The sequence below is a fragment of the Crocodylus porosus genome, unplaced genomic scaffold (genome assembly GCF_001723895.1).
Source record: "Crocodylus porosus isolate Cpor-Errol unplaced genomic scaffold, CroPor_comp1, whole genome shotgun sequence".
In the NCBI taxonomy this organism is placed as follows: domain Eukaryota; kingdom Metazoa; phylum Chordata; order Crocodylia; family Crocodylidae; genus Crocodylus; species Crocodylus porosus.
In genome coordinates this window covers 212,719-237,150 of record NW_017728931.1, presented here as the reverse complement: position 1 = coordinate 237,150, position 24,432 = coordinate 212,719, and the positions used below count along the sequence as shown (strand labels likewise).

At 47.4% G+C, this 24,432-nt stretch overlaps 1 long non-coding RNA gene across 2 annotated transcripts; it reads right to left on the bottom strand.

Annotated features, from left to right (window-relative positions):
- Window positions 1-248: 248 nt before the first annotated feature.
- Window positions 249-23,723, bottom strand: LOC109316027. Of its 2 annotated transcripts, XR_002102637.1 has the most exons (4): window positions 23,645-23,723; window positions 4,676-4,679; window positions 3,493-3,648; window positions 249-715 (listed from the first exon to the last, which is right to left on the bottom strand). It is a non-coding gene; the product is annotated as an uncharacterized LOC109316027 (long non-coding RNA). The 2 variants fall into 2 exon arrangements; XR_002102636.1 differs by lacking the exons at window positions 4,676-4,679; window positions 23,645-23,723 and adding an exon at window positions 20,009-20,043 and having other exon boundaries at window positions 3,493-3,651.
- Window positions 23,724-24,432: the final 709 nt, after the last annotated feature.

The following is a 24,432-nucleotide window of genomic DNA, read 5'->3' as shown; positions in this document are numbered from 1 at the left end:
AAGCAGTAGTCCAGGCAGCCCCCAACATATACCTAGCCACCCCCAACTCCAAGTCACCTTTGAATGCACTGAACCCTGATCAGTTGTCATGCGTAGAAGCAAATTGATGAGCACCGCAGAGACCTCAGGCAGCTACCTCCCCACCCCCCCGAGCAACCAGCACACCAACAACTCAGAAGCTGCAGTCCAGAGAATAACCCCAGCCATCTCTCTCCAGCCAGGGAAGTGCCACACAGAGTTTGGTAAAGTACAGGAACCTTCTTTATTGAACTCAAGTGTAAGAGAGAAAGGAAAACAGAACATGTCATTTACATGCAGTTGACATCTTCCTGTTCATTTTCCTTGGTGTCCAGCGAATTTTGCTTAGGGAATTGTGGGGAAACTTCAGAGGATCACAACCAGGAGACTCCAATGCCTAAAGATGACCCTTCTTCTTGGACCCTTGGCAATGTTAAGAGTGGACATCTCTGACCCATGTCAATTGTGGGCCATTTTCCAATCAGTGACATTCTGGGAATGGTTCAAGTGGTATGTTGGTCTGCACCCTTGGGATATGTGCCTCATGTGCTTGGCTTATAGTGTTTCCTTCACCATCTTCTGCAAGGAGAGGCCAAGAGCCTCAATAGTTGCCTTTCACCCTTGCTCTGAAGGATGCAAAGCAGTTGTTATTCCTGTGGTAGCCACTTCTCTGTCAGTGTCTCTGCCATGAGAGGATCTGCTTTGAGAACAGGATGGGAAAGATTAAAATTTGAGCTGAAATTAAGTATATTGTAAAGGAACAACAGTAAAAGAGCAAGTGGCTTTCAGCCTAAGTGCAAAATGACTCAAAGCTCTTAGTGAGTCTTTTCAAGGCTACTTTAGAAACCACAGACAAAATTAGGAACAAGTAGAGATAAATTACAAGGTTATTCACCCAGAGAGGCACAGCTGACAGTCAGCACCTCATTGGGATATATGTCAGAAGGGCAAAACGAGCAAGAACTTAGCACAAAGAGAATGCAGAACCATGTGCAAGATGCCTGGACTTCTTATACAAAGCATGGGGAAAGGTGAGCACTTCGCAATGGGGCCCACAAGGAGCTGTCACAGAAATTGTCCTCTTTCACTTCAGGCAAGTGACCCAGCCACTAAGCTACAGTCCTAACCCACCCCACGACCCACCTCACACTTGTAGCCAGGATGAATGCAACGGCAGGTGCAGCTGCACCTTCCTTTGATTGCTGCTCCACCCACAGTTTAAAAGAAACTGCCTGGGAGTGGCAGCAGCATTTCTATTCAGGGAGTGCTGAGGAAATCAATTGATTTTATGGCTCATTATAATCTGCCTAATTCCTGCTGATCTCTCTTCCCTGAACAGGTGTTAATGACACTCTCTCCTTTTTAATGGTTGATGTTCCATTAATCAACTTATCGTTTCTTCTGCAGTCTTGCTATCTGTTAGCCATTCCTGGTAATATTTCTTTTCAGCTCTTCAGACTGTTTTTAGTTCTAGCTAAAACACGTAAACACAGGTATGGTAATATAAAATTAGGTTAGCATTAACTCAGGTGTGGTAATGACTGACAGCAAAGTGTTGGATGCACTGCCAAGATGCTCAAGAAAGCAAGATTTTGTTTTACAAATCTGAATAAGAGGTGTACATTTAACTACAATGTCCACAGAAGTAATAAAACAATATATTTTGTCTATTTTTACCTAGTTCATTGTGTTTTTTACACTTAATATATATAATCTAGCAAATCAATGCATATTCCAATAAAGTTGTATTTGTTTTTGCTTTAATTTTAAACCAAATAATAAAAATGGGTCCCCAGCATAGTTATAAATCTTTAACTGGAGAAAAAAGTGTTTTGTGTTATATATTATAGTGAGCCCCATCATCTGCACCCTCCTTTCCAGATTCCTAGACCCACCCATGTATGTGACACCACGAATCCTGAGTTCTCTCTTCCCTGGACCCTAGGCCTCCCATTTTCTAGAGGAAGGTTATAACCACTAGGCTTATATAGAAGAGCCTCCTCATCCTCCTGGGAGATGGTTTTATGAGAACATCAGGCCCACACAGCAGTGTGTGAGAAAGCTCATCCCACTGGCCAAAGAATAGCTATCAGGTTGAGTCCCCTCAACCTGTCACCATGGCATCCTTCAAACAGAGGGATGCCAGCCTTCTGAATCCTAGTAGGGCTTTGGGGTGAGCAAGGTACAAGCGACCCAACCCAGTCAAGATTGAGCTGTTCTGGGCATGTGTAGAGGCACAAGACAAAGTGCCTGGGGAGTCAAAGCACCGATAGAGTGCAGCTCTGCAAGGTTTAGGGAGCATCTCAGTTTTGGATCAACGTTGAATTTGTCCTGGAGTAGAGGCTGTCCAAAACGTTTATTCTCTTCTTTAAAAGGACTCCCAGACATAAGATACATGCAGGATTGGCAAGACAGTCAGCAGTCAGCATCTGAGCTAACCCTCCTCTCAACAAGGGTCTTCTCCAGGGTTCCACCAGGAGTCAGGCTTCCTCCTGTTGCGCAGACAATAAGAATGCAACACCAGTGCCTTGGAGCCCTTGGGACTCTTGTGTGCCAGGGAATGGCCAGATATATGACAGTCTCATGATCTAAACAGACACAACTAACAGAGGAAGCTTTGTAAAATCCACTATATCAAGACAGGGCCAAAAGCAGCTTCCCCAGTGTTATAAAGAACATGTACAGCAAAACTGGAACTGAAGGCACCTCTCAACAATGCTTAGTCACAGCTCCATCCTTTACTCTGAGCCATGGATCAAACAGACAGCAGTAAAGGTTCCTAGAGTTAAAATGAAGTCCCACCTGCAGAAGCCTTTACAACATCAAAATGGTTTGTGCTCCCTGCCCCAGAGTGATTAAGTGGTACAATAGGAGAAGCAAATATGTGACTCTGATCAAGCTTTACAAATGCCTTTAAAAAAAAAAAGAAAGAGAGAGAATTATCTTGGGGAGTGGATGGAAAGCTTGAAAAGCTCTGTGGCTTGGGGGGGTTCACTGAAGAAAGATCATCAGAACTGTCTTCATGATAAAGCAGGTCTTCAGCATACAGACACTGTCTCTAGTAGTGAAACCCAGGGCAGAGGAGGGGAAGGCTGCCAGAGACCATGCCCAGAGCACTGCTTTGACCACACTGTCCAGAGTACAGAATGAGGTCCAAGATGCACCCCATAGCTCTGTAGGGCAGGCAGAGGTGATCCAGTACAGGAAAATATACTGGCTTTGCTTTAGTAAGGCAGCTTGCAGTCTTGCCCAAGGCACTTTAAATTGGTGAGCTTTTTTTCCCCTCATCTGTTTATTATTATAACTAGGGCAAGGCTAATGCCTCACAGGAACCATGACCTTATTGCCTGCTCTGAGCTAAATCATGGTGTCAGAGGAGTCAGCTGCCCAGCACAACAATCAACCATAAGAGAAAAAAGATATGGTCTAGAAGCAGTTCCCAGTACATGAATGGCAAGGTCAGTTCGAGCTCACCTTGTAGTAGTCTAACTGCTCTGTTCAAGCCTCCTTCCTCCTCAGCCTTTAAACCACCCAATTTAGCACAAGGGCATTGTTGCAGGCCTCACATTTTTCATGTGCTGTCGCATCACACCATTTCCATCCTTTTCTTACAGCCAGGAAGCCATTCACCTTCTGAATGAGAGGAGGGAAATATAAAATTAAAAAGACCAAAGCTCAAGGACAGTACATGTGGCCTCTTGCACTTTTATGCCTATTAATCACAGCTCTGCTCATCACTTCTGCATTTATTTTACAATTCACACTATGTTTCTGCCCAACTCCACCTCAATATCCATTTCCACCCCCTTCTTTGCCCTTTCCTCTCCTTGGACTCAGCTCAAGGCCATTGAAGTCAGTGGAAATACTTTGGAAAGATAATGGAAAGGATTTGGATGGGGCCCATATGCCTCATACACAGTTACCTGCCCTAGACACCTTTAGCCACTTATGCCTACAGAGATTTTCAATCTCTGATGTGCATTGGGCTTCCCTAAGTGAGCTACAGCATTATATCTCCATTTTTCCCCTGTTATTCATCTCACTCCCACCTAGACTACATCCTGCTTTTCCATGGCCATACATTCACAGATGCTAGAGTTCGAAGGGACCTCAGTAGATCATCAAGTCCGACTCCCTGCCCTGGGCAGGAAAGAGAGCTGAGGTCTGACAACCCCAGCCAGGTGCTTGTCCAGTCTCATCTTAAAAACCCCCAAGGAAGGGGAGAACACCACCTCCCTTGGAAGCCCATTCCAGATTCTGGCAACCCTAACCATAAAGAAGTTCTTTCTGATGTCCAGCCTAAATCTTCTATCAGCTTGTGGCCATTGTTTCTGGTTATTCCAAGGGGTGCTCTGGTAAACAGAGCTTCTCCTATTCCCTGTTGCCCTCCCCCACTCCCCCATTCCACCAACGCCCCCCTGGTAAATTTGCATACTGCCACCAAGATCCTCACTCAGCCTTTTCTTGCGGAGGCTGAAAGGTCCAGGTCCCTCAGGCTTTCCTCATAAGGCCTTCCCTGCAGGCCTCTAACCATACGAGTGGCCCTCCTCTGGACCCTCTCAAGATTGTCTACATCCTTCTTGAAATGTGGCACCCAGAATTGGATACAGTACTCTAGCTGCAGCCTGACCAGTGCCGCACAGAGGGGGAGCATCACCTCCCTGGACCTGTTCATGATGCACCTGCTAATGCATGACAAAGTGCAGTTAGCGCCGCTAATCACTTTGCCACATTGACGACTCGTATTCATCTTGGAGTCAACAACAACTCTGAGATCTCTTTCTGACACTGTGCTGCTGAGGAGGTCATTCCCAAGTCTATAGGTGTGCTGATGATTCCCTCTCCCTAGGTGCAGCACCTTGCACTTGTCATTGTTGAATTGCATCCTATTGTTCTCTGCCCACTTCTCTAACCTGTCCAGGTCTGCCTGGATTTGGTTTCTTCCCATCAGTGCATTTGCTTTGCCCCATAGTTTGGTGTCACCTGAGAATTTGGAAAGAATGCTTTCCATGCTCATCTACTCTACACATTATTAGATGCACACAGTTTTTTGCAGGCAGCCATATTCCATTTTGAGACCAGTCTGCAAATACAGTGAAGCCTCCTCTCTGAATACCAGGGCCCAAATCCAACTCCACTTGGGCAGAAGCTATCCAGTGCCATTAAGCCAAGTTATCTAACAGATATTAAACACAAAATACCAAGATGGTAGGAGCTTAGCCCTGAAACCATGGCCTCTCCCTTCCAGGATGCACTGTCCATCTCAGCCACATTTCCTCTGGCTGGCTTTCCTTCTGGCCACACTTATCTTCTTTTCTTGGCTACTTAGTCCAGCTGTTTGAGGCCATGTCTGGTTTGTGATACTTTGCAGGAAAACAAGAGATTCAGGTTCAAACCCACTGTGGCTTGGTGAAACATGTAAAACCTAGGTCTACCACTTCCTGATCATGCACCTCAACCAGTAATCTAGTGAGATAAAATTTTGAGTCATACACTTTCCAAGAGAACTTTCTAAAATCCACATAAGTGTTCCAAAATGCCACGCATGTAGATAAAGTGAACTGCAGCCATCAAAAAGTAAAGTTGGGTTTAGGCCTGTAAGTCCTGTAACCAGCACTGTTCCACCAGGGCAATGGAGTGGGATGCTGTGTTACCTGTATCAGGACAAAACAGTCTTCCAGCTACAATCATATAGAACTGATACCCACTCTGGTCACAATTTTGATTTCTGTTGCCCTAGGATGACACTGAGCCAGAGTCCACTTGTCCCCCCAAAGTCTCTCTCTCTCTCTTTCCCCTCCATCCCTCCCTCCTCTCCCTACCCCCCCTCTACAAATAGTCAGCCCCCAGTGTTATCTGGAAGTAACTGCTCTCATCCTGCTTACCCACCTCTCCATGCATTTATACTCACCCACTTATGGTACCTTAGCATTCAGGTACAGTACCATGGACAGCTGCCAGGAACTTCCTAGGCAAGCCTCAGGCTGCAACCCCCTCATGGAAACAAGCATGGGGCTTCCTCAGTCTTGGGATGAAGGGATAGCACAAGGGAAAGGAGGGAAGAGGGTGGAGGGCAGAGGGAGAGGCTATCTCCTGTCACATCTACTTGCACTACAGCACCAGATGCTATATAGGGCTCAAACTCCATCCCACTTTGTAAAACACAGTGGACTGCACCCTGAAGAAAGAACCCCAGAGGGACAGAGATATGCTGAGGTCAAGGAGAAGGGACTCCCAGCACACAGACCCCATGAAGAGTTCCAGGAAGTTCAAGACTTAGCCAAACAGGACAGAGACAGATGTCAATGAGAAGGTTGGTGTATCACTGCATGCTTTTTCTAAGCAAACTTTTTCATGGGTCCCTGAACTTCCTCCATTTCTCCTTTCTGAGAGCTGTACTAATTAAAGAACCACCGCATCTCCTGTATCAGCATTCCTGCACTTAAAAATGATAGTGGGGGCACTTGAACTAAATCTCATTCAACAGGCTTTAGTTCAAGCACCTGTGCTGCAATTAAGCTCAAGGATGCAGATACACAAGACACAGAAGGTTGCTGCAGCACGGTAATTGCCATGCTCCAGCAGACTTGATTAATCAAGTCTGCTCCAACACACTGGAATTCCAGCACTTCGAAGCAGCCTCCACACTCATGTATAGGCACCCAGATGTACTAGATTTAATGCACATTACCTAAAACACATTAATGCATGTGTAGACACACCTTCTTGTTCCCAAGCCTGCAGAGTTGTTCTGCTTCCCCAGCCTCTTGGTCCTTCAGGGGCCCTTCTGCCCTGCTGCAAAGAACTCCTCTCCCCAGGGCTCGCAGGGTTAGACTACTTGAATGGCTCAGGGTCTAGGTTTATCTAGCTCCAGCCTAGCCCTCTTCCTACCAGATGAGTCTCTAATTAGCCCCCAGGCCACCTCTCAAGCAGCTTCTCCCTTAAAGGGGCAGGTATACCACAGTGCCCTGCTGCAACTTGGCACATCTGCTCCCTGCAGCTGGAACCCCGCCCATCTCCCCCAGTCAAATGCAGTGGATGGGTAGGCAGCAGGGACTCAAACCTGTTACTGTTGCAGATGAGGCACCTTTGTGGAAGGGAGGGTGTGACCACACCACTGCACTCCCCCTGGGTCCACCCCTGGCCCTGTATCAGTGCACTGCAAAACAGGAGGAAGAAGACATTGAAACCAGCCCCTGAGCACTGAAATATTATAAAAGAAAACTGTTAAAAGGATCTGTTGTTCAATCCGACTGCCTGCTCAATCCAACTGCCTGGTTCTGTCAATAGGAGTGAAAGGCAAACATGAAATATCACTAGTAGAAGGACTGGGCCTTGGCTTTCCAGCCTGAGTGCCAAACAAATAGCTTGCAAGCTGTGCTCAGAATGGTGAGGTGGAAGGAGGAAAAGACAATTAATTGCCTGCAGTGTGTCAGGTTGACCTCAGCCCAGATATCCCTTCTGTCCTCTGGCATGCTCTCAGTAGATTTTCACAGCAGCTATTAAATTGTGCCCACACATTGCTAGCTAGGGCTTCCTTCTTGCTCTTGGACACCTTTCTAACCTACTCAGCAGTGAATTCCATGACTGGGAAGAGCCTGGCAGAGTGCACATCAGAAAACCTTGGGAAGTTGCCTGTTATGGGCCTTTGGCATTCTCCAAAGTGATATACAAGCCAGTCACCACAGTCTATAATTAGCTCAGCAACAGTTACTTCCCTACCCTTTTCCCTGTTACTCAGGATAGCTGACAGCCCACCTGCACAAACGCCCACAACTACAGGCTCTTTGAAGGCATCCTGCCCAACTTCATACTCCCTGCTGACAGCTGCTGAACAGTCCTGCAGCAAGTCTGTCCCAGCTCATCATCCCATAAAGATGTTGCTGGAAAAATTTTCAGGAACTCTCACTTCTCTCTTCCAGTTCACTAATCTGTGAATTTAAGGATGACGATCTTATCTGGCTCAATGGCCAAAGCCAAGGTATCCTTGGAGACTTGCACTCTTGCTGAATACTGGCCTTGACTGGGGGGGAAGAAAAAACAGGTAAGGAAAAACACATTCTCTGGGCATGAAACAGAGATGTAAAGAACATTCCTGTCTCTTCTCCAGTTCAAAACATGAGGTGCATAGGAACATGCACAGAGACATCCCTCTGTTCCTGAGGCAGCAAATGCTGATGTCACAAAGCTTTATGGAGCTAAACCAAAATACCTCCTAACAGCCACTGCACCGTACAAACAGTGCTATCTTTCTGAAAGCCCAAACCAACTGACACTGATACCTTTTTACTCAACCCCAGGGAAAGATAAGAATTGCTGGGACTTTGCATATGCAGACCTGTTATTCATGAAGGAACTATCACCACTCAGCACCTTAATGTTACATGGCTTGGAATGATTTCAGACATACTTCTACTGTTTACTACTGCTCAGTGAAGTTTTATTTTGTGACAAGGGGGGCGTTGCTCGCAAAATGGACACACACTCCCAAAACCCGTATCCACCTCTCCAATGTAGAAGTTGTTACTTGTTCAGAACCCACATGCAAGCCAAGTTCTGTAAGGTACACAAGAGAGAGATCTTAAGACCTCCAGGGGTTGAAAAGTACTTCAAATTCCTCTCATAACTGTCCTGATGTTGGGCTGTTAATGTACATACCAGTCAGTCTTTCCACTTCTGCCCTCCAACCTACCAGTTACCCCCCAGCGCCACTGCCTTTGATTCAGACAAGTTACATAAAGCACAGCAAACAGAAATGTTCACCCTAATGAAATCCAATCTAGCCATGGGGCTTCTCCAGTACCTTCTCAGCCTGCCAAATGCACAATCAACAATCACCTAGTAGGTGCTCAGACAGGAACACCTATCTCTCTCCTTGCTGCAGAGCTTGAGAAGGCAAAGAGAGCCACCCAACCCCCCAAATCATAAGGCTGCATAAAGATGATTTTTAGTAGTGTGAGGATTTCTTTATACAACACAGGCAGAAGGCAGAGTTGATTTGCACCTTGTAGACTAACTAAATCAGAGATACATAAAGTTTCATAAGCAGTAGATTATTTCATCAGTTTCTATGAAGGAAAAGCAGTGATTAGAATACAATGGGTAGGGAAGAGGGAGGAAAAAGGAGAGGGCATTGCTGGGAGAGGCAAGGTGAGCAAAAGAGGGGAAAACCGAGCAGTTCATAGAATTATAAAAAATGAGGGTTGAAAGGGATCACAGGAGGTCATCTAATCCAAATCCTTGCTCAAAGCAGGACTATCTCCAACTATATTAATACAGCCAAGGCTTTGTCTAGCCTGGTTTTAAAAACCTCCAAGAATGGAGAGTCCACCACCTCTCTGAGTAACCTGGTCCAGTGCTTTACACGTTCCGAGTGAGAAAGTTTTTCCTAATAATAGGGCGTATCCCTTCTTTGGCTTTTGGACGTAAACGGTATTGAGCAATTTTGGGTAAAGGCTTAGCTGGGTTTAATCTAATTTTTACAGGCTGGGCAGTATGGATTTGTCTTACCTTATTAGCATGCTGGGACCAGAGAAATGGAAGGACAGATTTTATGATTTCTTCTTGCAACATAAAAAGAACAGGGAACTTAGGCTCAGGAGGTGAGCTAGCTAAGGCGGCAAGTACAGCCTTTTCTTTACTACAGGGGACATTTAAATAAACACTACTCGGAGAACAATAGATAGTACAGTCGAGTTTACAAAGCAAATTTTTGCTTAACAAATTAACAAGAGAACAAGAACTAAGGAGAAAGGCATGTTGATCAGAAACTGGACCAAGAGAAACATGTAATGGTTGGGAAACAGGATGAGGAACTATTTGATTTGAAATTTTTACAGCGTTTACAACAGCAGAGGAAAGGGGAGTTGTAGAAAAAAATTTCAGCTTGAAGAGTAGAGCGGCTTGCACCAGTGCCTACTAAACATTTTGTAGAGATGCCATTTATCATGCAGGAAACAAAAGGATCATCCTGAGTAAATGGGAGAAGCTGGCCTAACAGGAGGCTCCCTGATTCGGGACAGAGAATTGAGTGGGAGGAGGTGGTGGCGAGTTAAACGTCATCCCCAGCTGGCCAGGCCAGTGAGGACATTGAGCCTTCCGGTGTCCTGGTTGGCCACAATAATGACAGCTGCCATGATTTTGGGACTGAAATCTTCTTCATTCCATCTTACAACCACATCCTCTGCCTTTGAACTGTCCTTGATGGAAACCTCAGCTTCTGCTCTTGCCTAAAGTCTGTAATTGTAATGACATTAGCTTAGAATCTGTGGATTCTTTTTTCTTTTCCTGGTGGGTTGTACAATGATTTGCAATGGTGACTAGTTCTGCAAGTGGCTTAGTCTGCCAACCTACAACAATTGTGCACAACTGTTCCTGGACTTTAGAAAGAAGTCTGTGGACAAAAGCAGAAGCAACTGCTTCTGGGGCAGTTTCAGCTGCGTTTTTAATACTAGAATGTCTTTCATAGATTCTAGGGTCGGAAGGGACCTGAGTAGATCATCTAGTCCGACCCCCTGCCATGGTAGGAAAGAGTACTGGGGTCAAACAACCCCAGCAAGGTGTACATCTAGCCTCCTTTTAAAGACCCCCAGGGTAGCAGCCAGCACCACTTCTCTTGGAAGCTGGTTCCAGACCCTAGCCGCCCTGACCATGAAGTAGCACCTCCTGATATCTAGCCTAAATCTACCCTATCAGTGGGGCAGTAAGACAACAGAAAGAGGTGGGCAGTGAGTGGAATCTACTTCACTTGCTGTGATACTGTCCTTGCTCCAGCAAGGGAAGTAATGTGTACCTTCTTCAAGGCAGAACTAAGTTCCTATCCCCAAACAGCAAGGTGGCAGAAAAGGACAGCTTCTTCTGTGATAGCCCCATACACAAGTATAATAGCAAGGGCAGAAATGCACATACTCTGCTGTAGTTTAGATCCATTTTATATACCAGAAAACAGGCAGCTATCCCGAGGTAGCTTATGCACTAGGGGTGTGTGCAGAAGTGCTCTGTGCATATTTTACAGCACTGTAATTTAGAGCACTTTTTACAGCACTATAAAGTTACAAAGCTCTTACATATGACAGAAGTGCAGTGTTGTGCCTCCCTGCACTTTCCAGGCTAGGTGGCAGGGGCCACTCCACAACCTCCTTGGTCTTCTTCACCACTCAGAAATCTGACCAGTGTACAGGAGTTATTTAAAGCACTGTAGGTTGCTAAAATGCTATAAAATACAACGCTTCAACTTTAATACCTCATTTAACAAGGGTTGATATAAAGCACTGTACCCATTTTTAACGTGCTGTAAGGCCATGCACTTCTGTTAAGTCACAGCAATAAAGCACTTTAAATGGCAAAAATGCAACTTCTGTACACAACCCTGGGTGGCTCTTATTGCCCTTCATCCCTAGCCATCATTTGGGCAAGTATTTGCCAGTTTGCCTTTAACATATGGCTACCACAGGATAAATTCAGACAAAACCTAAACAGGCATACTTTATAGCAGAAGAGATTTTCCCTGATACTTTTAGGGATACTGCCCCACCAGACTGGGTAAAGTCACCTCAGTTCAAAATGTTGTGCTGTCTGTCTGCTATATTTTACCAGTGTAAATATTTTGTCTGTCCAAGCCCTAGCCCCAACATGGTATTGAATAGATTCAAGCCCCAACATGATACTGAATAGATACTTATCAACCTCTCTCTCACACTGCACCCCTGTCAGTTACCAAGGTCTTATCCTGCCTCTTGTCCATTGGCTTCTAGTTTCTTTCTGCTTACTGAACCTATGCATCTCTCCATCCATGTTGTTGCTGACCTGTACTCTGTGCCTTCTCCTGACATAATTTGGGGAAACCATCTCCCTTTATAGCAAGCCCATGCTGCTTGACTGGGCCTACCATGAGGTGGAGGGGAGGATGGGGGAGAGGGGTTCCTACTATGCACAGTACTGTTTCAGCTTCCTGAATGGAAACCTGTCATTGGTGATCCCTCATGGTTGAGGATGATCACTCCCAGGGATCAAGTAAAGGGTTGTAAATGAGTCTGTTGATGGCTAAGAAGATCAGTCCTGTAAACCTGTAATCAGGAGAACAATGAGTGACTGTAGCAGGGCACTAGGGTGCCTGCTACTGAATAGTAGAAAATGGGCTCAGCTGCCACTCACCAGGGCAGCAGGTGGGAGTTGCTATGGCAACAGAGTGGGTCAGCTGACCACCAGGGGGCAGGGCCTGGCCTTTATAAACAGAGAAGGCTAAGGCCAGAATCAGTTCCCCCTGCTGGCAGTCTAAGAAGAAGCAGGAGCTCTGTCAGAGCAGAGCAGCCTGATGGCTGGAGAGCGCTGGCTAGACAGTACTGGGTAGAGGAAACCCTGATGAGGAGATGTGAGAGGGAGCCAGGTTTGCTTGGAGTTTATGTTGGAATCCCAGAGGGGGAGATTTCTGTTGTGCTTGGGAGTTATGTTGTAACCCACGAAGGGGAAATTTTGGATTTGTGTTATTGTTACAACCGGAGGACTGGGTGAGGCTGTAGGGGTGGAGGAGGCCTCATCAGGAGCTCCCCAGTAAGGTGGGGGTGTTCCTAGCACCACAGGGGTGCTGTGTTTTGGGATGTCCTGACCCCAGCCTAGTGCGGACAGCTTCGGGAAGAGCTCAATGTTGTGCGTAGGCAGAAGCCCCAGTGGGGCATAGGACCGAAGAGGCGGGTCTGGGGGCCAGGTAAGGCTACGGCCGCCTGAGCCCCAATCCAGGGAAGCCTGAGTCAGGCATAGAGGGCCCCAGTGCGGGCAGGCGCGAGAGGCGTGAGCAGGGCCCCAGTGTGGGCGGGCGCAAGAGGCGCGAGCAGCACGAGCAAGAGCCCCGGTGGGGGGCTTGGCATGGTAGCCAGGGGGCACTAGGGGAGGTCACGACGCCCCTAGAGGATGCTCTGCCACAGTGACAAATTCCCAAATGCTCCTTTCCATAGGCAAGAGTCTATTACAGGGGTAGGCAACATACAGCCCACAAGCTGAATCCAGCCCACCGAGGGATTTTAGCTGGCTTGCAGCATGTCATCTTGTTTCCTGGCAGCTCCAATAGTGGCAGTGGTGGCTCCTTTGAGCTGCTGCTGCCACTGAACTCACCCCTGCTGCCCAGGCACCCCAACAATCCACCCTGCACCCACTACCAGGGGAGAGACCCACTCAAACAGGGTGCTTGGCCAGGCAGCTAGGATGGGGCCATGGGCCAGCAAGGAATGAGATGGAGAGGTGGGGATGGGGAGACCCCAGGATCTTGAGGCAGTGACAGCACAGGGCCAGGGCTGGGGCAGGGACCTGGGGGAAGAGCCACAATCCACTGCCCACACACCCCTGTGACAGACACCAGTTCTTTTGGTAGGGGTGTGCAGGGAGCAGATCACAGGTCTTCCTCAGCCCTGGCCCCATGCTGTCATTGCCCCGAGATCCCGAACGCAGCCTCAGATGCATGTCCCCACTTGGCCACAGCCCCATTGCATCTGCCCAGCCATGAACCCTGCCAGCACAGCTCCCAGCCAGTCTCCATGAAGACCCCAGGATCACGGAGCAGTGACAGAACAGGGTCGGGGCCGGGGCAGAGCCGGATTGCAGCTCTACCTCATCTCCATTCCTGCGCTGTGACTGTCCCATGACCCTGCCCCATGATCCCAGCCTCACCTACCCATCCCACTGCCTAATACTGCTCCCTGCCCACCCACGGCCACTGTGGAACTGTGATGTAGGCAGGAGAGGAGTGGTGGAAGGTGCTGACCCGGCCTGTGATAGCTCAGGAAAACTCCCTATGAGACCCACAGGCCCAAATAATTTCCCATCCCTGGTCTATAGGAAATTCCATGGCTATACTTCTTTATCCATGAACAGCAACAAGGTGCTGTGGAGATGGCTGAACTAAAAAGCAGCTCAGACCCTGAATGTAGCCATTACCACTAATTACACTTATTGACATGGTAACACAGAAAGCGCAAACTCATAGATCAGGGCCTGCATGTACTATGCAGTATTGAACTGAAAGAAAAATGCTGCTTCCCAAAGCCGGCAGGATGTTAACTGGTTCTGCTCTGTTGCACTCAGAGAGCTCAGTATTTGTCTAGTGCAGAAATTCACTCCGCCTACCCATTTTCTTTTTCTACCATTGTGAGTCATCAATGTGATTTCTCTGCTGTATTCAGGACTGGTGAGGCCTTACCTGAAATACTGTGTCTGGTGCTGGGCACTACATTTCAAGAAAGATGTGAAGAAATTAGAAAGAGTACAGTGGAGACCAACAAAAAATTATTAGTCTAGGAAACATGACGTATGAGGAAAGTTTGGATTATTATTCTGGGAAGACTGAGTGGGTATTTGATAACAGTCTTCAAATACCTGAAGGGTGGTTATAAAGAGGATGGATATAGACTATTCTTTTTGGCTCCAGGGAACAGGACAAGAAATAACAATAAGGGAAATTTAGGTTGGACACTCAGAACTTTCTCACTAGAAACAAAAGCACTAGCCCAGCTTGTTTAGGGAGTTTGTGTTGGAATCTCCATCCTTGGATGTTTTTAAGAGCAGGTTATGATGTAGACAGGTATGATCCTGCCTTGAACTTGGAATAAATGATCTCCTGAGGACACTTCCTCTTGCTTTTCTCTGAGTTTATGATTCTTTGTCTGATTCTAGAGTGTTTTTGCTAAAGCCCTCTTTGGACTGGGGCATGTTTTTCATGCTGTAGCTATACTTGGTAACATTTCCATTAGAAGCATTGCTACACCATAAGACAGATGCGTCTTAGTCCAGGACAGCAAAACAGCCTGCAAAACTCCCTATTCTAGAGGATAGTGTAATACAAAAATAGCTGAATTCATAGATTTTCATGACTTGAAAATAGATTAATGGATTTTTAGGACTTGAGAGCAGAATAGAATTGCACTTGAATATCTAAGTCTGCTTAGACACCTAATAGGTGGAATAGAATCTGGCCTTTAGTATGTCTGCTTTAGGAGAGAAGCTGACATGACCATGTCAGTGTAGTTACAACAATACAAATTCCCCTTATCTAGAGACAAACCCGCTGGTCTCAATTCACCCCCTGTGCTTTCAGGCTTCTGTCTCTATCTCCTTCCTCTGCTAAGCATTTCCTTTTCCCCTTGATCTATAGCACATCGCTGTCTTCCCCCAAGCTCTCCCTGCCCTCTGTATCCCCATTTCCACTCCCTGCTTGTTCCTTTAGCTTTGGGGGACCCTCCCTTCCCCTTTCCCCACATCAAATCAGTGCTCTTGCTCCTAATCAGTATACTCCTTCTTGATGCTAGCGTCCACCCTCATGTTTAAGAAATGACACCTCCCCATTTCTTTAATCATCAGATACCAGATACCAGCTATTAAAATCCATCAGATACCAAATGAATCTAGGTAATGAGACAAGGCTGTCACAGGATGGAAAATCAATGTCACACTGCTTTAGAAGCAAAGCCTATTTACAATTACATTAGCCATAGTACCATATCTGGGCCAACTCTTTTGCAGTTTGTAATGCAAAGTACAGTCCTACAGATATGCCGTACATCAAAGGCCAGTTCTGGAGCATTTGATGAAAGTAGAACCAAGTACACCATTATTTATAAAATACTGGCTACAGGAACAAGTGATAATTATAATTACAGTTACTTGGTACCGAGGATAGAAAAAATCCATCTCCAGCACCAGCTGAGTGCATGAAGTGAGGAATACAAGATCTTGCATTTTAGAAACACTCTTTTTTAAACCCCTGTGTTGTTCTTGTTCTGGTCCCACCAAAGACCACCAGAGTTATATCACTGGTTTCAATAGCGTTCGAGCCAGGCCTGGTAGAAATCCTATTGCTTACATTTTCGGGGAACAGCCTATAGAAATTTTTAAATGGTGTATATCAGTATATCCCCCCACTCACTGAAATCCATGGGCTAGACCCTCGGCTGATGTAGATCACTCTAGGTCCACTGAAATCAATTACTCTATTATGTAAATTTACCCAAGCTCAGCCTGGCCTGCACATGCCTTGCTGGGTGGCATACCTGGAAGCCTCACAGGTCTTGTGGGGACTTATACCTGAACTTCTGTTATCCCTGGTACTAGTTGATCAGCCAGCAGCTTGCATTGGCTCACCACAGCAGATGCCCATCTTGAATCTCCCTATTTGTTTCTGGTCCTGGTTCTGCCTCTGTCACAGAACAAACCTTTGTGCGCACAGGCTCAGCCAACTCATATGGGTCCTGGGATTTTAAAAACAGAGTCCCATAACAGAGGCCTCTGGATAGCACAGCAGTACAAATGGTTTCCTGAGCACGTTTCCCTCTACGATTGTGCTTCCCTTCTGGAGCCCTCCTCCTCCACTGGCTCCTGTCCATCATCATCACTTCTGTCGTGACTTGTTCTCTGGTCATGCTGTGTATACTTGCACCATGTCTGCTTGGGTCTCCCCACTCTTTCTCCTGCCCTCCAGCTGTCATAGATTCTCATCACTGTGATACAAATAAGTAGTAAAACCTGGGTGATGTATTAACAAGCTGGGCTGCATGAAGCTGACCCACCTTTTCTTGGTGCAGGGCTCTAAGCTGGCATTGAAATGCATTGATTCAGGGGGAATCTGAAAGCCAGTTTCAGTCACAGTGCTTGAAGGACCTTGGTTCCACAGAACAGTGGTAGTAGCTGAAGAAAGCCAGAGGCAGTAGAAATCTACTCGTGCCCTTGTTCCTGGCTGCTTCTTGTAGCCCATGCAAAATTATTCCCCTCTTCCCCCCACACGGAAATACATGTAGCTGGTGTATCTTCCAGAGTACTGCAAAAGGGCTGCACTAGACCCATTTGTATTTCAGCTGTACCATGCCATATAAACCCCCCATCCTTTACTCAGCCCACTAGAGGATCATGGGATTTCCAAGGAGTAGTGATGTCACTGTCCAGTGCATAATGGGGCCCGACACAGGAAAGACAGGTTGAAACACCAACCTTTAAGCCAGGCAGGCTTAAGCTCACCTCTATCTGGGACACCCCTCATTCCTTTGCTCTGCTATGCATCCAGCATGTGAAAATACATTCAGCTCATCTTGTTTAAATCTTTGCAGGTCACTTTTAAGCTTCAGTTTTTAGAGCTAGCCATTTATTTTCAAAATTGCTGGAGAAATTACAACAGCACTTACCAGATGGTTTGCAAAACAGGCTGAGCAAAATGAAACTGTCTTATTGGCTATTTGCCATGCTATTACGGGAATCTAACAGCCTGGGTCAGGAGTCATTTGCCACTTCAGAGCACAAAGGTGATTAATAGTATTGCAATGGGTAGCAATGGTATGTGTGTCAAACGTGGCTGGTGGTTACATGGAATAAGCATTATCGAAAGGGGGAATTAGAGCCTCAGATCCCAATGCAAGCAAACTCCCATTAACTAGCAGCTCAGGCAAGTAGGACTTCTCACATTCTCATCCCATCTCTTCTCGTGACCCAAGGCAAACATGGCTGGGCTGGATTTTCTAGTCCCTCCCCACCCCCTACAAGATTGGTAACGATCACCTTTGTGTCACAGAGAGGGAAACCAAGACAGAGAGAGACAAGAAGTCAGACCCCATATGGTCCCTTGGCCCACCTATTTATTAGGAGGTGCATTTCACTCCCATGCTCATGTTTGCCTTCTTTGCACAGAATATCCCCATGGAGTAGGAGGGCAGGGGGCTGAGGCTGGGAGACAACTCTGGCCCATTCCTGATCAGCCTGTAGAGGGGGACTGGTGCATGGGGGTGGGCATACAGAGCCGTATGCTTCTGTAGGTGTAGCCAAGTTTGGAAGCCAAAATATAGTCCCAGGTGCTGCATAGGCTGTCAGGACTGGGAACTGACTGCACCACTCTAGATTCCAGGAAATAAAGCCCCCTGATGTGGTTCTGACAGTGCAGTGATTAGCATGGCTGAGAAGCAGAACGAATCAGATGGGGCGCAGTGCCACTGGAACATGACTCTATGGCTTCCCACTCCAGCTACCTCCTAAACAGGAAACAATACACTGCATTACTCCCAGTAACTGCTTATACTGCATACTGTTTACATTTTAGAACCACATATTTCTTCTACAAAATGGCCTTGTATGTGCCACAGAGGTTGCATCCTCATAAACATTTCTTTATTGGATTATTTGGGGGGCGGTTCTTAATATCATAGCCAGAAAATCTGGGTGCATCTTAAATTCAACAGCATCTTATATATGTGATGGGACGCAGTAGTGTAATGGGAGGCTATAATGGAATCGGAGAGGAAAAGGGAATCTGTACCTTTAACAAAGCAGGTGCTGGCTTGGCCATGTCTGTTCCTGGCCACAAAACCCCTGCCACAGGCTGAGGGGGTCAGTTGCCTCTGGGCAGTCTTGAAGAAGGGGCCTGACCTTGTGAGAGGAGCCTGGGCTGGAGCTGGCCAACAGAAGCCCCAACCCTAGGCCTAATGCTTGAGCCTTTGAGAAGGACTGAGAGGGAAGCTGACAGGTACAGAGGGCAGCAAGGGTATGGGTCCTGGGGAGGACTGTAGAGTATGTGTCCTGGGGAGGACTGATGGCAGCTGGCTCTGGGGAAGGTAGGCTACTTTATTTGAGACAGTGAGTTGATTTTTGTGCTCCAGAATTTGGCTTGGACAGAGCTTTTGAGTAGAAGGCCTTGATTGGCTAGACCAACTGGGGGCTAACCTTTTTGGCAGACATGCCACAAATTAGCCCTGCAACCTCTCTGCACTCTGATTCCTTTTTCTTACCCAAGCTGCTGTTCCCTGCTCTATTTGTCACAGTGCTGCCTGTCCCTTCCCCAACATGTTGCATGGCACACACTGAGGCTGCCTGTGCCTCTTGTGGCACCTCTGCCCCAAGCTGGCCACCCCTGTGAGGCATGGGGTGGCAGAAAGGGGAGTAGGGGGGCTGTAGTGCAGGACTTGGTTCTAACTGGAGGCTGCATTTGGAAAAGGGTGAGACTGGACTACTGGGGCTATGGGCAGCAGCAGGTTATATACCTGAGAGCAGGCTGTGGGTATAGTAAGCATGGACTGGTGTAGGCATGTGGAAGGTTAAATGATTAATCAGTCAACTGATAAGTGCAGTGATAACCAGTTAGCTTACCGATAGTCCTTTAGCTCCGGGCAGGCACAGTCTGGCAGCAAAGCGGGGAAGGGATGCTGCCCAGTGCCCCAGCAGAAATCAGAAGGCAGCAGGGCAGGTAGGAGGGAGGGAAGGAAAGAGGAGCGAGGAGGAGGGGAGGAAGAGCAAGGGGGAGGGGCTAGTACCCATAACCTAAGAGGAAAACAGCCGGCAGCCTAATGACCAGGAATCTGTTTTTCTCTGTTAAAATATCCAATATTCTCCCATTTAAAAAAATCAAAATTTTCTGATTGAAGAACCCCAAATTCATGTTTTTCCACAATTAAAATGAAATGCCACTATACAGATAGATATCAATCGAACACAATGATTTATTTATATATTTACAGTTTTCAAGCAAGTTGGAAGCCTACCAGTACCTCAATCATTATAATAGAATAAATTCTAAACACCTATATATTTTTGGAACTTGATTTGGGATTGTTTTATCATGGAAAATCAGAGCTCCCCCTGCCCCTTCAGTCACCAAGATGTGGGTCCAGCTACAGCTGTCCCCCCAGCTGCTTTGTGGTGCTGAGCAGCCCTGTTTTGCTGGTGTCCTGCCCCTGCTCATGCCATTGCCCTTCACTCGTGACCCACAGTTCCCTGCCCCCAGGCCCCACCCTCCCAACAGCAGCGGCAGCCCTGCCCTGCTTCATCTTCCTACACCAGGTCCCACTCGCTGGGCCACAGGGGCAGCTCCTGCTTGGTGCCTCTCCAGCCAGGCTGCAGCCCTGTGCCCTTCTGTGGATACAAAAAACTGGGAGGGGACATGCCCCCATACCCCCCAACACATCACCTATGCCTCCCCCACATATCGCCTGTGCCCTCCATGCATCACCTATGCCCCTCTCCATAAACTTACCTGCACGGAGTTGCAGGAGCTGCTCTCCACCATGCTGCCTGGCTGCATTGCTAGCCACGTGCATGTCTGCACATGCACGTAGCCCCTTGCCTCTGATCACCCTCCTCCCACTCCCCAAGGCAGCCCCTTGTAGGCTGGAACTCTGCCAGTCTGCAAGGCCCACATTTTTGTGCAGGAAATGGAAAACATGGATCCCTGCTAAGGACTCAATTAAGCAATTAGCTGCTCCTTCATAGATGCTCCCTCCCTTCCAGCACAGGGCTTGACCTGGGCTGTGTTGTCTGGCTGGGCTTGCCTACTCTCCACTCCCCCCAGTCAAAGGGTTCCCAGCAGCAGCTGTGTCAGGGCCACTGTGCTATCAGCTAATCAGTTAACTGATACAGTTAGAGGAGGCTAAACGAATATGTTTTTAAACTATATTTACATCCCTCGACTATTGGTAGAGTGGGCTGGGAGCCTGTAGGGTAGCCTAATGAGCCAAAGGTGGAGTATTGCTGGCAGAAAATTGTGGTTGCTGTAGTAACAGAAACCAAATAGTTTAGCTTTATATCCTGAGAGCAGACTGTGCATACTGAATCAATGGCCCAAAGAAAGGACTTTCATAGGATAGCAGGCCCTATGACATGAGAAAGCAAGGGACCAGAGTAGATGCCTCCCAACCTGGACTGAGGGCCTTTACCAGTTAATAACATCAAAGACATGGCAGACAAGATGCTAGGCATCTGGGTCATTAGCAAAGCAGACAAACAGGGTCTGTGACAGGCAGTGGTGACCCTAGGGAGAAAAGCTGAGCCCAAGGGTCCCACTGCTGTCACAGCAGCGCCCCCCCCCCAGGATCAAGCAGCACTGTGGTATGGCCACCCAGCAGCATGCTGTCTAGCCCCAAGCCACCAAGTAGCAGAGGTAGGATTGGAACCTGAGTTTCCCCCATGCCAGGTCTGTGCTAGCCAACGTAGCCTCTTAGCAGTCACATGATTTCTGCATGCACCATCTATGGAAAGTATTAGTGCTTAGCTCTCTGAGAACTACTGTGAGGAGAGTGGGTGGAAATGTCTGTGTTCAAGGGAGGTGACAGCCCTGTTAACAAATGTACTTTACACAGCTTGAGCTCCGGCTTTTTCTTTTTTTATCAGGACCAACAGCAGGTCTGGACTTCTGTGCAGTGGCTGAATGCTGCAAATACATTTATTATTAAATGAACAAGGGTTGCATGCTTAACTTTATTATTGTTATGCCTTAAGTTTGGTGTGAACTTAGAAATAACTACAGCTATTTTAACTATTTTCCCCACGACCACCTCCTTACTGTTCAGCAGGTCCTTGAACCTAGCCTCTACCCACTGAATGAGTTTTGGTAAGCTGTTGAGGGCCATACACATAAAATCCTTCAGAAGATGTCATTTTAACAAATTACAGATTAAAAAAAACACAACTCACTAAAAATCAAACATCTGTTATAACATATTATAATCAGGAGGCACTATTTCACTGTCAGGGCGGCTAGGATCTGGAACCAACTTCCAAGAGAAGTGGTGCTGACTCCTACACTGGGGGTCTTTAAGAGGAGGCTAGATGAACACCTTGCTGGGGTTGTTTGACCCCAGTACTTTTTCCTGCCATGGCAGGGGGTTGGTCTTGATGATCTGCTCAGGTCCCTTCTGACCCTGCCAACTATGAAATTATATTTTAATTTTATTTCAAAAAAGAATTTTGTCCTGATTTATGGAGTTTTTTGAGTAGTGTATATAGAGGTGATTGCATAATAGCTCAAAGTAAAATCTTAATCTTGAATATTGTGCAGGGTGGGGGGAGGTAGCATGGGAGGTGTTTGGGGCCTGGGTTTGCTCATGTGTTGGGGGCTGCCTGTACACTAGGTTCCAAGAACGAGCCAGGGTGGGAGGAAGGAGGGGAGGCCAGGGGCACTTGCAGCAGAGTTCGCGCAGGCAGTACAGGTACAGACACCCCCTGTCCTGGCCAATCCAGCCAGCAGCTCCCTCCACCTCCAGTATCTCCTCCTCCTCCTGCCCCTGCTGTGCCACTTCAGGCAGAGGGTAGCTGGGGGAGCCGCAGCAATACAGCTCCTGCCCCAATATGCAGGGCTCCAGCTTCCAGCCACCTTCCACCCACTCTGCCAACCCAGCGTGATGAGCAGCCACTTTCGGGCAGCTGAGCAGGTGGAAAGTGGGTAGGAGTGGAAACTGAAGCTGGAGCCTCGTACACTGGGGAAGAAACCACCCAGCTGCAAGCACCTACCCACCCCACCCCACTCCTAAGCAGCACAGAAGGGCCAGGAGGAGGAGGAAGTGGAGCTGCTGAAGATGGGGGGATCTGAGCAGTACCTGGGCAGCAGCAGCCACAACGGGAGCAGCCCCGCCAGAAAGTTGCACACGCTGGCAGAGGCAGGAAGGACCACAGTACAGGCTACCTCTGGCAGGAGCAGGCAAGGCTCAGCCCCATACAGAGCACCACAGGCCAGATCCAATCAATTAACAGGAACCTGCCTGTGGACTGGATCCATTCATTTGGAGGGCCAGATCTGGCCCATAAGCTGTATTTTGCTCACCCTTGCCCTGAAGGCAGATATGGCAAGGAGCCCACACAACATGCACTTTATGGACATGGTACTGCATGCTGTACATCCCTTGGGAATTCAGGTGTGCTACAGAACAGCATACAAAGACTGCAGAAGAACTGAAGTAAAACAACCCAGGGAAAAACTACCCCCACCATCCTCATTACTATTCCAATTACCCATAGCCTTCTATTAAGTAATCTTTGCTCTTAGAAGTGTTTTCAAGGGAGGCTATTGATTTGCTGTCTAGGATCTAAAGCCATCAGCCTAAGGACCACATAGCAGAGGAAAAGGCTGTAAGGAGCTTATTCCTTCAGCCACGTGGATTGATTTAATGGAACTAAGTACCGAGAGAGGCAGCTCTTCCTCCATAGTTACATTTCAGGTCCATACTTTGACTTAATCTCTTTGGCAATCAAACAATCCTTGAAAACCTGTGAACCAGCCACAGGTGAACATCCAGAGTCAGGGGGCTTCTTGCTTCAATCTGATGCCTTGCTAGTGCTCGCGACATGACAGGCATAGTGATGATGGTTTTTCCAGCACACTTCCATTCCCATACACTCTCTGTCATGTGCTGGCTGGCCAGACCTTCAGAAGACATATTTGAATTTCCTCCACCTGGCAAGTATAATGACAACTGTGTGCTCTGAAGGCTGTAATGATGAGGCCAGCTCTTTCGCTGGCCATAACCCCTGAGGGAGACACCCTCCACTCACCAAGCTGGTTTCTGAAAGATGCCACAGAATAAATACCTTGGAAGTGAGGGTAGGATGTATATAAACGTCATGCTGGGTCATGACTGTACAGACAGAAACAGGAAGAGTCTGGGCAAATTCATTCCTGTGTCCATTACGGGGCGCTTCATTTTGTCTGCCTAACCCTTCTACCATGGTCCTGGTCATGAGGCAGCCTCCTCTGCCTTGCACTTCCTTATCTATACAGACACATGTCTGTCCTCTCATAAATACTGCTCAGTCTTGAACAGCCATATGTCTGGTACATTTGTCCAGTGAATCAAGCTAAATGGCCACTCCTTTCAGACCCACTGCCCTGCACATTAACTTCTTGGTAAAGGAGATGCTGTGGGCCAGATTCCAGTGCTCTTCTTCATAGTGAGGAGCTCCTCACTCTCCAACTAATAGCTACACTTGGAACCTGATTCTGCAAAAATGAAATCAGTAGAACAACTCCTGTGCTGTTCCACATGAGCACGGATGGCAGAATCTGGCCTCTGCAGAGCAAAGTCCTATTCAAGGGTGAAATACTGGCCATCCTCAAGTCAGTGAGAGCTTTGCTTGTAGGAGGACCAGGATTCCACCCAGTATCGAGGCATCAGAACTGGGACCTTTTACAGAAAACAACATATGCCCTCTGTGCTGCCAGCGACAGTATTTAACTTCCCGCATGAGCATCAGCAGACATTCCCTTGTCAACAGCATTTTATTTCTCAGCTGCAGCCTTAGAACCATTTAGCTGCTAATGGATACAATTTTTACTTTCCAAAGCCTGTTCCATTCCATCAGACGCTGTGGGCCTAAACTCTCTTTACAAACTATTTCAATTTCATTGCTAGCTCACACAGAAACAGCACCCAGCCACACCTAAACTCCAGTTGTCCTGATTTTTCTGTCTCAAGAGCTTCGGTTCCCCAGCTAAGTTTAATTAAAGCAGCATAATAGCCAGGAATTACTACAAACTATTAGGAGACCCGGTAGGCTTCGTGGATACATATGCCTCCCTGCCCCTCTTCTCACTGTGTTTGGATTAGTTTAGCAATCAGAATGAGCTACAGGATATACAGACGGGGAAAGCAGGGGAGGATGCAGGTTATCAGCAGGGATCCTGGTTTT